At 34.0% G+C, this 15,689-nt stretch overlaps 1 long non-coding RNA gene across 1 annotated transcript; it reads right to left on the bottom strand.

Moving 5' to 3' along the window:
• Positions 1-11,412: 11,412 nt before the first annotated feature.
• LOC143069049 (uncharacterized) lies at positions 11,413-13,960 on the bottom strand. The gene is made up of 6 exons (XR_012976308.1): positions 13,731-13,960; positions 13,238-13,377; positions 12,870-13,033; positions 12,447-12,626; positions 11,994-12,263; positions 11,413-11,739 (listed from the first exon to the last, which is right to left on the bottom strand). It is a non-coding gene; the product is annotated as an uncharacterized LOC143069049 (long non-coding RNA).
• Between the last annotated feature and the right edge of the window lie 1,729 nt (positions 13,961-15,689).

The raw sequence follows: 15,689 nt of genomic DNA, 5'->3' as shown, positions 1-15,689 counted from the left end.
CATTATTTTCTTGGACCCGCTGATCGAATGACTTTGAGACTGTATTTGTTGGCTTCTTCACAAAGCATGATGCATTCATGAGTAAGAGCAGGTATTGGTTTACTCTTAGAAAGACAAGTGGTCTCTTTTGTTTCCTAGCACATGAAAATTCGACTCTGTGCATGTATAAAAAGGTATATGCATTTTATCATTATCATTTCATTCTCCTTAATATATACCAGTGTGTAATATTTGTCGCTGGATATAAGACATATATAAGTATCATCATCATCATAAGTACTATAGCTTGAGGCTAAATCTCCGTCGTAAGTACATGTATTATATATATAGCTTGAGGCTTCTTCGTCGTAAGTATTATAACTTGAGGCGTAATTCAAATCTGATATTTTAGCCATTTTATGTCAAGAACTTATTTTACGCATGCAACTCTATGCTGCATAGTTTTTATAAATATCAAAGTTAAAGCCAATAGAGATCATAGAAGTGTGTTTATCAAATGATCATGTCACAATTAAAACAGTTAAAAAGAGATTGACTCGTGAGACTGAAACGAAGCATAAAAACAGCAATTTCTAGTATTTCTAAATAAACTCCATGTACTGATCTGATAGTGTCCACAGCTGCTAAACACTACCTTTAAAACAGCTACAACTAATAAAGTAAAATTATCAAGTTTATAATATCGATCAATTATGTCGTACTGTTACACCATTGTCCTAGTATGGATGTGCCTGTCCCAAGTTAGGAGCCTGTAATTCAGTGTTTATCGTTTGTTGTTGTGTTTTCATTCATTATTTTTTTTTAATTTGCTGTTAGTTTTCTCGTTTTAGGTGTTTTACATGTGTCATTGTGAGGCCTCTAATAGCTGACTATGCTGTATGGGCTTTGCTCATTGTTGAAAGCCGTACAGTGGCCTATAGTTGTTTAAATTTCTGTGTCATTTGGACTCTTGTGAAGAGTTGTCTCATTGACAATCATACTACACCTTGTTTTTTGTACATATCATAAATTAAGTATAAAAAAATCAGACAGTCTAGAAAAGTAAGACCTTTTGTCATGTCAAGAGCACAGTGTCTGTAGGACCATTAGTGGTTATTACTGTATAGCAGATTATATGTAGTTTCCATGTGTCCATTAGATTACACGTCAGTATCCAGTGAGCTACTAAATCACGGGAAAAAATGCAATTCAGTATGTAGTCTTAAATTTTAAAATCTCGTGCGAGATGCCTGTTGTTCAGACATTGTTGTTTTTAAAAAGTATATATCTATCTAAGTCGAACGAAAATCATTTAAGTTTTTTTTCGTGCAACACAATTTGTGATTATGGCCGGATCCAAGATATTTGAAAGATGTTGTAGTTGTCGATAAGTGAATTTATACTGACAAGCGGAGCGATGCGATAAAAAATTTGGACGAGTATACGCTAATTTTTTTTTTAGATATTGTGGAAACATGAGATTTTCAAAATTATTTAGCGATCGAAAGGTGGGAGTACGCCCTCAACCCCTGTATCCTCGAAAGCAGGTTTAGGTATACATGGACAAAAACCTCGTCCCATACATCATGTTGTACATTAGTATAGGTAAAGACGAAAAAGTACTATTTGATAAATGTATCAATGATATGAATTGCTGCCCACATCAAATTATCTTCAATTAAATTATAGACTTTTTTTAAATAGTCGAGTACACCTTTTACATTCGGGTGTGTTGGATTCTTCGTTAAATGTTAAAAACTTGTAAAAACAATAAAAAGGCAACCTTCTCGCTTCGAAATTCATAATTTTAATATTTTCATGTTAAATTTTGTCTCGGAAATTTTTTAAATTCATAATTGGAGAAGAGCTAAAATATGGGTAACTGAAATGACCAGAAATGATGGGTGTATTTGATTACAAGTTTTTAACTTACGTATTTCATTATAATACGTGTGTCAATAAAATCGTTCAAAGTTTAATGACAAAATATTTAAAGATTAAACAAAAATTGGGGTTGATTTTCACTTAAAGTATATTCCAGCAAACAATACGTGTTTAAAGAGCAAAACATTCATGCAGTGTATGCTCCCGTCCTTCATGCTTCAATGCAATATGACGAAATACGTTGAGTTAGGTCGGTTATGTCGAGTAAAGTAATTTTATTGGAAATCGCTAATATTCATTTTACACGGTTTTATTTTGTTTATAATTTTATGTCAGGTCATTGTATGTCTTTTCCAATAAATGCATGTACTGTGTATCGATGCATGCATGCATTGGGAGATATGAAGTTGTCTTTTTGTCTGATTCAAAGTTTATTTCAGTGTCTTGGACCATTATCCCATTTTCATAACAAACTTAAAATGAAACAAACTTTTTAATTTAAAAAAACACAACTAATTCAAATCATGCTCATACATTCCTGAAAAAGTGTTTGTTTTAATATATGATAAGATATTTAGTATTCTCTGTAAATAAATAAATAACTAAATATGCTTCCTGAAAGACTGAAAAAAAACATATTGTGTAACCTTTTAATACAAATGTTAATCTGGCCAAGAACTACAACCTGGAACGAATTCTTTCGGACTTGAATTCTGACATAGCTTTGGTTCTAACTGATGTTTTTTATATCCACTAATCAACCTTTTTCGCACTCTCTTGTTTAACAAGAAATCGATAGCCTGTTTTTTGCGAGCTTTTAACCTGTTTAATTTGACACATAAACTGTTTTGATATGCACACTCATATATTTCACGTTTACGTATTTTTTTCAGAGCCACTACAGCACGAGACTTTCTTCCCAGACCACAACCTATAGCTTTTAGGGTCTTAGCCAATGCAACATCCCTTTTATTATTGACTTTCAAGACTGCTGCAGATGCACGGCCTAAGGCATTGCGTGAAAAATTCTTATTCTTAGGTAGGTATGTAGAAATTGTCCTATTGACGGACTCGCACTTATTAGTATTGCTGAAAAATTGCATCTGTTTTCATGCGGTCTGAGAAAGTTTCATTTCTAACAATGATTCTATTAATAATTTGTCAGTCTTATTTGGTTTCAAAGACCCATTTTATAAACCATGACTGCTAAGGTTAATAGATTTGTACCACCAACTAGTTTTTATACCACCATTACATAGTGTTATGCTCCATCTACACGTATCGCTACAATTACCACTATAACAATTCACGACAGACTTAACAATGCGGGGCAAACATTTTGAAATGTGTTGTCGGTCACCATTATATTTTGCAAATAAACATTTCATTATACCATGTGAACGTAATTTTAAATCATTGGCAAAAGCTATTTTAATATCATTCCTTTGTGCCTTTGTAGCTCTAGGGAACATACCGATACTAAATTTTGCTTGCAATACCTCACGGAACTGACTTTGTCCCCGGTGTATAGTATCTGCCAGTCTATTTACTGACCATAGAGGGTCAAATATTTCTTGCATTGCTTCTTGTAAACCTTGTACACTTTTTGCATCCCCATCAGTAGTACAATAGTCCACAAGTAAATCAAGTTTAGCAATTTGTTTACCTATTTCATACCCAAGATCCTTCTCACTCAAAGGATCATACCTATTTGTATTTGATGTGCAGTACTCGTGATTAGGACATTCAATGTCATAACCTTTACCGTGTAACCATGCACCAACCCAGCAAAGTTTGTTTACGAGGTGAAAACCAATGATATTATGATTGTCAGTTTCATTTTCACAGGCAATACCAATAACTTGTGATGCATTTTGTCCCATTTCATGTCTACTTTTTATATGCACACTCTGATAGGTACCATCCATTTGTAATTTTACAGGACTATTTTTATTTAACCCTTAGGTTTGATTTCTCTTTCTGAAACTCTCAACCACTTGTTCGGTTTCATTTTCAGCAAGTTTTACAACCGTGTCACAAACATTATATGTTATTCTCTGCATTGTTCCTTTTGACATAGGAAGAATACATGAACTAGTTAAAAGTAGTCGCGCGTTATCATTACCAATATTATAGTTTATCACGCCAGTCTGAAACCCATAGTTAATTGTAGCACGCTTGCGACCAGCACGTCCTGTGTTAATTTCTCTAAATAGTTTATATTTTTCTGAAATAAATTTACACTTGGTACACTTCATTTCCCAAATCCAACCAAGACCCCATTGAGTCTCTTGTACCAGTTCAAAATGTGGAACAACACACTTTGAACTTTTATTTAAATGACAAATTATAAGACTATTGATCATAAAATATTAAGATCTCTATCTACTGTTCTATTTTCAGTACTTTTCTCCTCTAGATATTCATCTAAATCATCATCTGACAATTTATGGGGTCTTAGTAGTTTGACTGTAGTCGCACATTTTTCAGTTTGTGGGGCTACATAAGATTTTTTATCGTAACTCTCTTTTGAGTACAGCTTGAATTCCTTTTCTGTAAGGCGGGGTAACCAGACAGATTCTGTGGTGTTTTTAGGTGTCAAATATGTAGTGGAATTAGAAAATTTAAGTTAAGGTGGTGCAGGTGAAATTTGCATAGAGAAATTTTTTAAAACCTGTGTAGATGGAGGTGTAGATGGAGGTGTACATGGAGCTGTAGATGGAGCAACACCATTAACAACACCAAAACCTTGATCTGTTGTTAGGGATGCAAAACGCAATAGATGGGCTTAGTTACCAACCTTATATTGGTTTCTTTTCCTTTTCCTTTTCATTATTGATATACACTCTGTTATGTTTGTACAATTCTAAAGTAATACATCATAAAGTCATGACGTCACAAAAGTGATGACGTCACAATGTTATTTTCACCAAAGAAAAGCAACATTTTTCCCTATTTGAACACTCGCACAAAAAAACTCTAAAATGGTTATTACTTGATGGATTTTAAAAATAAAACCTGTTTTAGAATGGTCTGTGAATGATCTTAACAGTTATATAAAAATAAAAATGTTCTATTGCTTCAATAAAAGAAACAAATATCAAAAACATTATTTTCTGAGTGAAAAAATCCTTAAATCTACCTTATTTAAGGTGGTACCCAACACTTTCACTAAAATTAATTTGGCTCGTTTAATTTTCATAAAATTTTGACAAAGTATTTACTTTGACCCTATGACAAAAATATAAAAATTTCAAAAACATTGAACCAACCATTTTATCAGAAAAATTACACTGGTTATATAGCAGTATGACAGGCACTAATTTTGATCATTGAGAAGCTTAATAATCCCTTAACAACACAACGTAATTAAAACGTTTAACTGATTTTACAGAGTTATCTCCCTGTAGTGTTAGGTACCACCTTAATGTAAAAAACACAATATTTTCATGATTTATCATCTAAACATGATGATTTTTATAAAGTCAGTAAGGTAATGAAGGTTTGTTTGAAAGGCACTTTAAGCAATAAAAAGTCTTAATCAATGTCTAAATTGTGAATTGATAACATATGGATTTTGTGCTTTTTTTCTACTAAAAGATATAATGAACAGTAATAAGCAGATGCGGAAAAAAACTTCACAGAATTGTTCAAAAAGGTGTACCGAAGGAATTCATACTGCAGTACAAGTGGAATCTGACATTTGCTGATCTAATATGGGTCAGGATCCCTAATGGACCTTGAGATGACGTATTTAAAAAACAATATTAGTCCGCCATACAATTGTGGATACTGTGATTTTAAAAATGGACATAAATGAACAATAAGAACTGTTTTATACAGCTGATGTGATGAGAAAAAAAATATGTAGATTTGACCTGAAATAAATTATTAGAAAGGACAATTTTTTTATTGAATTTTATGATCAGAATTTTGGGATTATTTCATGAGGAGAGGGACATTTTTCACCATCTTTCGGGGTCCAGCAATTTGCGAAAAAAGTAATCTCACTTGCCACCCCGAAAATTTAACCAGACATGTATAAATGTATCAGCTTCGATATGAGCCATCATACATGTTCAAGTAAACGATATGGACTGAGCAACGGAGGAAAACGTTACCATTACCACCTATGGAGAATTAATTATAAATGTTAACCCAAGTACCTCTACCTCTGGTATCATGGCCCACGTGGAGAATCTCTTAGTTTGGCCAGCCGGCAATAGTTCATTTCGAATTTGTAATATACCAGGGTACCCACCTTACCCTTTCCTGACTTATTCGTACAGGTCTAGGGGATAAGTGCTATAGGCCATCTTAGAGGCAATAACCACCTATACCTCTGGTATAATGGCCGATGTGGAGAATCTCTTAGTTTGGCCAACCGGCAATAGTTCAGTTCGACTTCGTTGTAAACCAGGATATCATATCCCCCTTTTAACTCTCTGCTGACAAACTCGTACGGGTCTAGGGTATAAATGATATGGACCATTTTAAAGGCAATAAGTACCTCTACTTCTGGTATCATTGCCCACGTGGAGAATCTCTTAGTTTTGCCAGCCGGCAATAGTTCATTTCGAATTTGTGATATACCAGGGTACCCACCTTACCTTTTCCTGACTAACTTCTACGGGTCTAGGGGATACGTGCTATGGGCCATTTTATAGGCAATAGCCACCTCTACCTCTGGTATAATGCCGGGTGAGGAGAATCTCTTAGTTTGGCCAGCCGGCAATAGTTCATTTCGATTTCGTTGTAAACCAGGATGCCATATCCCCCTTTTAACCCTCTACTGACAAACTCGTACGGGTCTAGAGTATAAGTGCTCTGGACCATTTTAAAGGCAATAAGTACCTTTACCCCTGGTATCATTGCCCACGAGGATAATCTCTTAGTTTGGCCAGCCGGCATTAGTTCATTTCGAATGTTTGATATACCAGGGTACCCACCTTACCCTTTCCTGACTCACTCCTACGGGTCTAGGGCATAAGTGTTATAGGCCATTTTAGAGGCAATACCCACCTCTACTTTGGTATAATGGCTGATGTGGAGAATCTCTTAGTTTGGCCAACCGGCAATAGTTCAGTTCGATTTCGTTGTAAACCAATAAACCATATCCCCCTTTTAATCCTCTGCTGACAAACTCGTACGGGTCTAGGGTATAAGTGCTTTGGACCATTTTAAAGGCAATAAGTACTTCTACCTCTGATATCATTGCCCACGTGGATTTACCTACTTCTACCTCTTGTATAATGGCCGATGTGGAGAATCTCTTAGTTTGGCTAGCCGGTAATAGTTTAGTTCGACTTCGTTGTAAACAAGGATACCATATACCCCTTTAAACCCTCTGCTGACAAACTCGTACGGGTCTAGGGTAAAAATGTTAGCCATTTCAAAAGGAATATGTACCTCTACATCTGGTATCATAGCCAACGTGGAGTATCTCTTAGTTTGGCCAGCCGGCAATAGTACATTTCGAATTTGTGATATATCAGGGTACCCACCATACCCTTTCTTGACTACCTCGTATGGGTCTAGGTCATAGGTGCTATGAGCCATTTTAGAGGCAATACCTACATCTACCTCTGGTATAATGGCCGATGTGGAGAATCTATTAGTTTGGCCAACCGGCAATAGTTCATTTCTACTTCGTATTATACCAGGGTATCCCTTTACCCTGTGCTGATAAACTTGTACGGGTCTAGGGCAAAAATGATATAAGCCATTTTAAAGTCAATAAGTACCTCTACTTCTGGTATAATGTGGAGAAGTGCTTAGCTTGGCCAGCCGGCAGTAATTTATTTCGACTGCGTCGTAATATAACAGAGTACCCCCTTTACCTTTTGTCAACTAACTGTATTGTAATAAACGACTAAAACTCGATACCTTGCGTTGTGTTACTTTTATGCTCAAACTCTATGTCGAAGGCGCCCATACAAAGGTACAAAGTAACGTCATAAACATAAGACGTTAATACGGGAAACATAACGTTAACGTTTGCATTATATTCTCAACATACTGGGGGGCCGCAAAAGTATATCTTTGTATAAAATTCAAATATTTCTTTAAATGTCCATAATTGAAACGAAAAAATATGATTTAAAATATGATGGGCAATTACAGTCTCTTGAAATCACTATGATGAAATTAAATATTAACAGTCTCTATAACAATTTGAAAATCGGACACAAAATTAATGTCTTCTAAGAATTTGTCCAAGATTTAATGTTCTCCTTTGCACGCATAGCTGCCTTTCGCAGAGGCACTGTTCTTCAGGTATCAACTTCATTCGTCTTATCTGCTGTATGTGATAGTTCCTCTTCGTTGATCTCTAGCGGATGTTTGACGATCTGGGAAAATTGCTTTTTTCCACCGAGTTCGTGGTTTTTCTTCACGAACTTGCCCAATAACTCCGAAACGGATGTTGATTGTGTTGTCTCTACCCTTTTTATGTAACTCTCTAACGTTATCAGTTCTCTGTTTTGTAATTACTTTTTTTGGTAAGGTATCGTGATCATGTTTCCAGGGCAACTTTGGTACGTATCTATTTTCATGAAATTTTACTGATGTGTTTTTGTACATATTTTCTTCATCATCTTGTGTATCGACTTCTCCTAGTGACTCTACTTTAAACTCTTCCGGTTTCTGATTTGCCAAAATGCTGGCCATTCCTACTGCTCCCGATTTACGATTCACATCTGGTGATGTCGGACCAGACAACAGGTAACCAAGTTTAGATTTAACAGCTGTCGGACCTTTTCCTCTAATAACGGTATCTTCTATAAAATCCCAATAAAAATCAGCACCTATCAGTAAAGATATACTAAAATTGTTGTCGTTCGTGATCGGGTGTGCTAATCTTAATCCTTCTAGATGTTTGCAATCTGTTTTATTTGCACTATAATTTGTGATCGGACTTGCTATAGTAGGAACTACAAAAACTTCAATGGGTATTTTCTCTCCTTCTATTGGTTCAACATATATAATTGCTTTCGGTAAGTGTTGAACTTTAGTGCTTGTATTTCCAAATGTCGAAAGATTAATTACTTCGGTATCTTCTGTCTTAATATCTAGTGTTGAAGCTAATTCCTCGGTAACGAAAGAACGCTGTGCTCCTTCATCGAACAATATATTCGTATGCATTCCTTGATGTACACTCCAAACGGGTGCTACGGCGGTTTTCAGTAATATGCTAGAACGGGATTACATCGTGGACGAATAAAAACTTGTGGCAGTGGCAACAATTTCATTGTTGACTACGGCGTTAACTGACGTATCATATCTAATTACATTAGCGGTTTTATCAAAGTACGATCTTCCGGTATTTTGGGTACATATACTAGTATGGTGATTCTTGTTACAGAATCTGCAACACAATTGAGATCTACATTCACATGCGCGGTGCGATCCCAAGCAATTAAAGCATAAGTGCTTGTGTTTAATAATTGTTATCCGGTGTTCATAATCTGCAACTTTTAAGCATTTTGCGGGGTCGTGCATATCGTTGCAATAAATACAAGGTTTCTGACGAATGTTTGTGCTTTGGCGGTAATCTAATCTATCTTGTGTTCGCGGGTAATCTCTCGTATCGGCGCTTGTCAATAATGACGCTATAGACGGTAAATGTTCATTTACTTCATCGGTTTCAAATCTATCTTGTATTTGCGTGTAGTCTCTATTATTGGCGATAGTCAAAAATGACGCTGTAGACGGAAGATGTCAATAAATACATCGGTGCGTTTCTCTCCGGCTTCTAAAATTGTGATTTCTTTCAATATCCCATATCGTAATCCATTTAATTCCCAATTATCGGTTCCGTTTTCTCTAGCTAAGTTTTGTCTTACAGCTGACGGTAGCTTATTCAAGATGATTGGGATGAGCAGTGCCCCATATGAATCTCCCGATCTGCCTAACGATTCTATGCCTCTTATATATGCTTCTTGTTTGTCGTAATAATTACGGAGGCTGATAAGGTTGTATTGCGGTGCGGGAAGGTCTAACAGGGCTTGCATGTAGGCATTCGTGATTTTGTGTGGCTGACCAAAACGTTCTTTTAACAATTTTATAGCTTCCGTATAATTATTATTTGTGAGCGGTAGTCCATCAATACATCGAGCGGCTTCATTACTAAGTTGCGATTTCAAATATGTGAATTTCTGTATGTCGGTAAGTGTGGGCTTATAGTGTACAGATGATTTGAACGAGTCCCAAAAAGTTTGCCACATGAGTGTTTCTCCTGTAAATGTAGGTAAGGTGAGTTTCGGAAGTTGGTGATTTTGCGTAACGTTGGGCGGAACATGGTTCATTGGTTGTTGAACAGAGCTAAACGTATTTTCTACTGAACTATGCTGATTCGTATTTTCCGTTGATTGATTAGGCAAGGTGGTTATATTCGAAGTTGGTGAATTTGAGTATTTTTTACGTATGTGTCTAATTTTAGTATTCAGAAAGAATTTATACTCATCTGTCTGTAGAATTTCATCCTCAACATCCTCATCCTTTGTTAGATTAAGAATTTCTTCATCCAAAGCACTAATAATCTTCTGTTTTGGTGAAAGTGTTTCTAATAATTCTGTACTTTCTTCTATCTCCAAATCCTGCCCTTCATCCGTTTTTCTCAAAAGTCTTGTTACAGCACTTTTATGGCCTGCTCTCACCGCTTTCAGTTTACTTTCCATGGCGTCACGGCACCAAAATGTATTGTAATAAACGACTAAAACTCGATACTTTGCGTTGTGTTACTTTTATGCTCAAACTCTATGTCGAAGGCGCCCATACAAAGGTACAAAGTAACGTCATAAACATAAGACATTAATACGGGAAACATAACGTTAACGTTTGCATTATATTCTTAACACTAACTAGCACGGTCTAGGGCGTAAGGGCTTTGAGCAATTTTAAAGTGGATGACTACCTCTACCTCTGGTATAGTGGCCCAAGAGTATAATCTCTTAGTTTAGTCAGCCGGCAATAACTTATTCGGACTTTTTGATATACAAGAGACCTACCCGTTGCTGACACACTCGTAGTGGTCTAGGGAATAATTAATATGGGTTATGTTAAGAGACTACATCTGAACGGCAGTTTACCTTATTAAGTTAAGACTCCAATTAGTCGCCGTAGTTTTTAAGAAAGAAAGGTCATTAATAAAGTAATTGTCAGGGTTTACTTTACTCTTTTTCTTTAATTCCATTTTTTTTCTTTGTCTTGTCTGTTTGATATGGATGATAATCGATAGCATTTACGATATGAATACTTTTGAGATGGGACTATATTTGTACAAATTATGGAATGCCAATATGGCAATTAATTCCTTTTCATTTATTTCAGTTTGTAATTTAAAGTTTGTAATGTAAAATTGCTATTTATGTAAATACTTTGAGAAGACAAGAATATTTATAAGAACTGTTCTTTTCTTTATTTATTCGGTGTAATGTCCCGTTAAATTTCTATATTTAATCATATTTTTTTTATTTGTTATTGCTCCAGTTTACATTATTTCTCTTATCACAGAATTTTAATAGACCATTAACTTGGTTTTATATTTATGGAAGCATTAACATTGTTTTTATTACATTTACAATGTTGTTTGAAGACGCAGACCTTGCAGAAGACCCAAATTTGATTAAGTAAACGCGGACCTCGAAGAAGACACCCATTGACATGCCTGTTTGAAGCAATATCAAATATAAATAGGAACGTTATTTAATCATAATGATCGTTTATAGTTTCTAACAACACTTCTTTGAACGCAAGTCATCTCATGAATATTATTGACGGCTCATAATATTATTGAAGGCTGGCCTCATGAATATTAACGCCGAATGCTATCGACGGCTAGCTTCACACTAGTCGTTTTTCGTCGTATTTAATAAACTGTAAAAAAAATAGAAATACACAACTTAATGAAATTTGAGAGCTTCATGGTTTTTTAACAATAATTATGATCAATTATAAAAATTAAATCAAGCTGTACTTATTTAAAAGAAATAGTCCGTATATTTAAAAAAATGTTTTGATTATCTAAAAATTCGAATCTATTTTCAAATTCAAAATGGTTAAACGTCACATTGACAGATCAGAAAAACTTGAAGTCGATAACTAAACAAAAAGGCGATAATTAAACTTACAGGTTTGTAATCTTTTGTCTTCTTTCGAGACATGAGTACGAAGACCAGTAGAACCTGTTTCAAACTGTCTCCCTTTTTAATACAGGCGTGGATGGACCATAGCAGAGTGAATGGGTCTTTCATTATTTTAAAGGTTCCATCACAAAACAATTTCTTTGCATATTTCAAAAGCTGTAACTGCCCGGGCGTTGAAAATATCAAGTGACGCTGGTCGTCTACTCTGATGTCATCAATCAAAAAGTTGTCACATTGAAGGTAATCTGTATCGAGCTATATATAGAAAGTTTGATTGAATTAGTTGAGTGTTAACATATTTATTTCAGAATACTGTATGACAAAGAAAAAATAAAAAGGATTCCGAAACAAGCTTTTTGCAGCATTAAATTTATTTCCTAGAAGTAGCTATACACGTGTGTTGCAAGTTGACTATCTAGAATATCATAAATATTTTACCTCGAAAAACAATGAGGTTGGTTCATCTGGCCTAAGTTCTTCTCGGACACGGTTAGCAGTTCTTTTTAGGTTGTTTTGATTTGGCAGCTGATGATCTTCTGGTTATATATGGCGAAACATAGCATCATCCACAATACGACCTGCAGGTTTATGGATGTCTTGGAGTGCTATCTGTTTTACCTAAAATTTAAAAGAATATTATTTAAAATTTAAAAGGTGTTTGCATAAAATTCCGAATGCAAATTAATGTTCCCAGAAGTGCTATTCCTTCTGAATGAATCTTAAATATGTACTTATATTTACAGAAATTTTCATATCTAATATCAGTTTCCACTGAATTTACATTTTTCTTTATGATATTTTAATAGTTTATGTGAAACACGTTATTAAGTTAATATGTTCCTCTGTCTAGACTTTGCATACCTCTTTATGAACTAGAACTTTTTCAAAGCCCCTTTGTCTGCTGGGTGTATGTGGGGTTTAGGGTTTCTTTTGAAATTTTCTCCCTTCTGTGACACAGTAGCAGGACAATTACTGCCTTTTGATCGTTTGATGCATCTCAAGTAGGTGAAATTGTCTTTAGACATCTAAAATATAAAGAATATACATGTTGTACGTTAGTTAACTTATCTTAGTAAACCGCTAATATTTCAAGGATAGCAAAAGTCTTACTTTAATTTCATAATTCATATTCATACCATTTATATTTTTAAGTAGATACCTTTTTGCCAAAGCTTTAAAAAGATAATTGTCAAGAGATATCAATTCCGTACTTTAAACAAAATATATACCTTCTTTGTTTATTCGTAACCGTCACTGCTACATGTAACCAGTTTTAAGTTACTTCTTTGTGTCCCCTTTTCAATGATAGATAAATGTTGGTGGAATATCTGGTAAAATTATGTCAGGCAACTCCGGCTCTTGTATGGAACTGTAAAAATAAACGAAAACATAATAAGCATTTTGTGATAGTAAGGACGTGTCTTTTTCTGTAGAGGACAATGATCACAAAGTTTCAGAAATAAGAAAGAATCAACACATAAATAATGTACTGCTAGCTAGCTTATCTCAGAAATTCAATTGTTTATGCAAAATGACTATGTCAAAATGGAATAAACACAAGAAATTCAAAATATAATGACACAATACCCAATGTTCAATAACAAAAACCAAAATAAATTTTCTGGATTTGTTTTCTAAGTTTTTCAACACGTGTATTTCACAAATAAATCAGATAATTTTTATGACAATACTTCAATTCATTACCCAAGTGTATATTCTCACCATATAAATAAGCTTCGATACATTATAATCACTGTATCAGGTTAAAATAATTATAAATTTAATCTTCATTCACAAAAACCACATTGTTTTTCTGTTGATGTCAATATCTAGGATGTTCCGGTTTCACAATTCACACATGCGCAAGTATCACCACCGAGAGGATCTGTATGGGTGCACTAGCTCAAACGATTACCATTACCAAAATCACGTTGGGCGCCATTTGTAGACTCGTTAAGTTGGGCATGATAAACTCTGAGTTGGGTTCTATTGGTTTATTAAAGTAATCTCAAATAAACACCCTGTAACATATAAAATACACAATAAGTCACAATACATACGTTCAAAGAACGATAACTCTAATTATTATCTCCATATTAATAAAATGAAATATAAATTATCTAAGTAGTTAACTTCAGTTTGAAATATACCATAATTTATAAAGTATGTTTAACTGCAAATCATAAGCATTTATACCACAGTCTATTTCCGGTAGCTGTTCAATATGCAATTCTACAGATATCAATAACACCTTGTGTCAACGATCATTATCTAAAGTAATCGATTCTAATACACTATTCTATTCGTAGATAGTTGTAAACTAAACAATAACACATTACAAACACAGACAAGACACACATTAATTAAAACACATAGTACAAATAGACAACACGTAAACAAATAAACATGTAAACACAGAACACAGCTTACTGTGTATATAATAACTTATGGTTGTGAAAATTGGGGTGTTATTAACATTACTTCTAAAAGGAAAAATTTGTCCCTTTATGACATATTTAAAGATTGGGAGTTTGAGAAGCTAAATTTAAAATTTTGTAAGTATATTATTGGTGTTACAAAGATGTGCACAAATGTAGCAGTCCTGTCTGAATTGGGTAGATATCCTCTTTATATAAATTTGCTAACACATATGTTTATGTATTGGCATAGACTAGAGAATTCTCCATCTGATTTATTGAAAAATGCTTATGCTGAGTTAAAAATGATAGAAAATAAAGGTCAAACTAGTTCCAATAATTCATGGCTCTCTAATATCATTTTCTACAGTGAAAAATTGGGTATTGACCTAAATATATGTAAAAATCTAGGAAAAAATAAATTTAAAAACTTATTGAAAAAACAGCTCAAATTAAATTTTCAAAATGATTGGGAGAAAATGCGAGATTTTTATTTACAGAATCAAGGCAAATTGGACACTTATTTTTCATTCAAAAGGTCATTTCACTATGAAAATTATTTAGCTTTAAAGCACCCACAAAAACATTTGTTAACAAAATACAGACTTAGCAATCACTGTTTAAGAATAAAAACTGGCAGACATGAACGAATTACCAATGTATGTGGTAAATATTACCTCGACATGAGAGGATATGTTTATATTGTAATACAAATTGTATTGAAAATGAAATGCACTTTCTTCTGGAATGCCCTATTTACAATAACCTCAGAAGAGATATCACTGATTATATAAAAAAATACCCCAGTTTAGATAGTTTAAATATAAACGATCTTTTTTCATGGATCATGATTAATGAAGATAGCAGATTTTTATCTATTTTATGTGCATACCTGGATAAAGGCCTGCAACTAAGAAAATCAGAAAATTAGTTAAATACTCTAAAATATATCAAAATTATCTCCCCTTGACCACTGATCCTTTCTTCATGCATTTGAATTATTATTTTATGTTTCTTTAATCACTCTGTAATGTTTATGTCATGTTGTAATTAATGTTATGCTCTTAATGGGCCCTTTAATTTGGAAAATAAAAATATTGTATTGTATTGTATTGTATAATACAAGGGTTGAGCAGTGCTCCTCTATAAAGTAACTGTACTCTTATACTTCACATACTGGAATCTGAATATAAAGAAATATGACTTCATAAGTCTTAATGTGAAAAATAGTATAAAATCTAGATAAACTCAATGCAAGAAAATA

The sequence above is a fragment of the Mytilus galloprovincialis genome, chromosome 3, assembly GCF_965363235.1.
Source record: "Mytilus galloprovincialis chromosome 3, xbMytGall1.hap1.1, whole genome shotgun sequence".
Lineage (NCBI taxonomy): Eukaryota > Metazoa > Mollusca > Bivalvia > Mytilida > Mytilidae > Mytilus > Mytilus galloprovincialis.
This window is presented reverse-complemented; position numbering and strand designations above follow the sequence as displayed.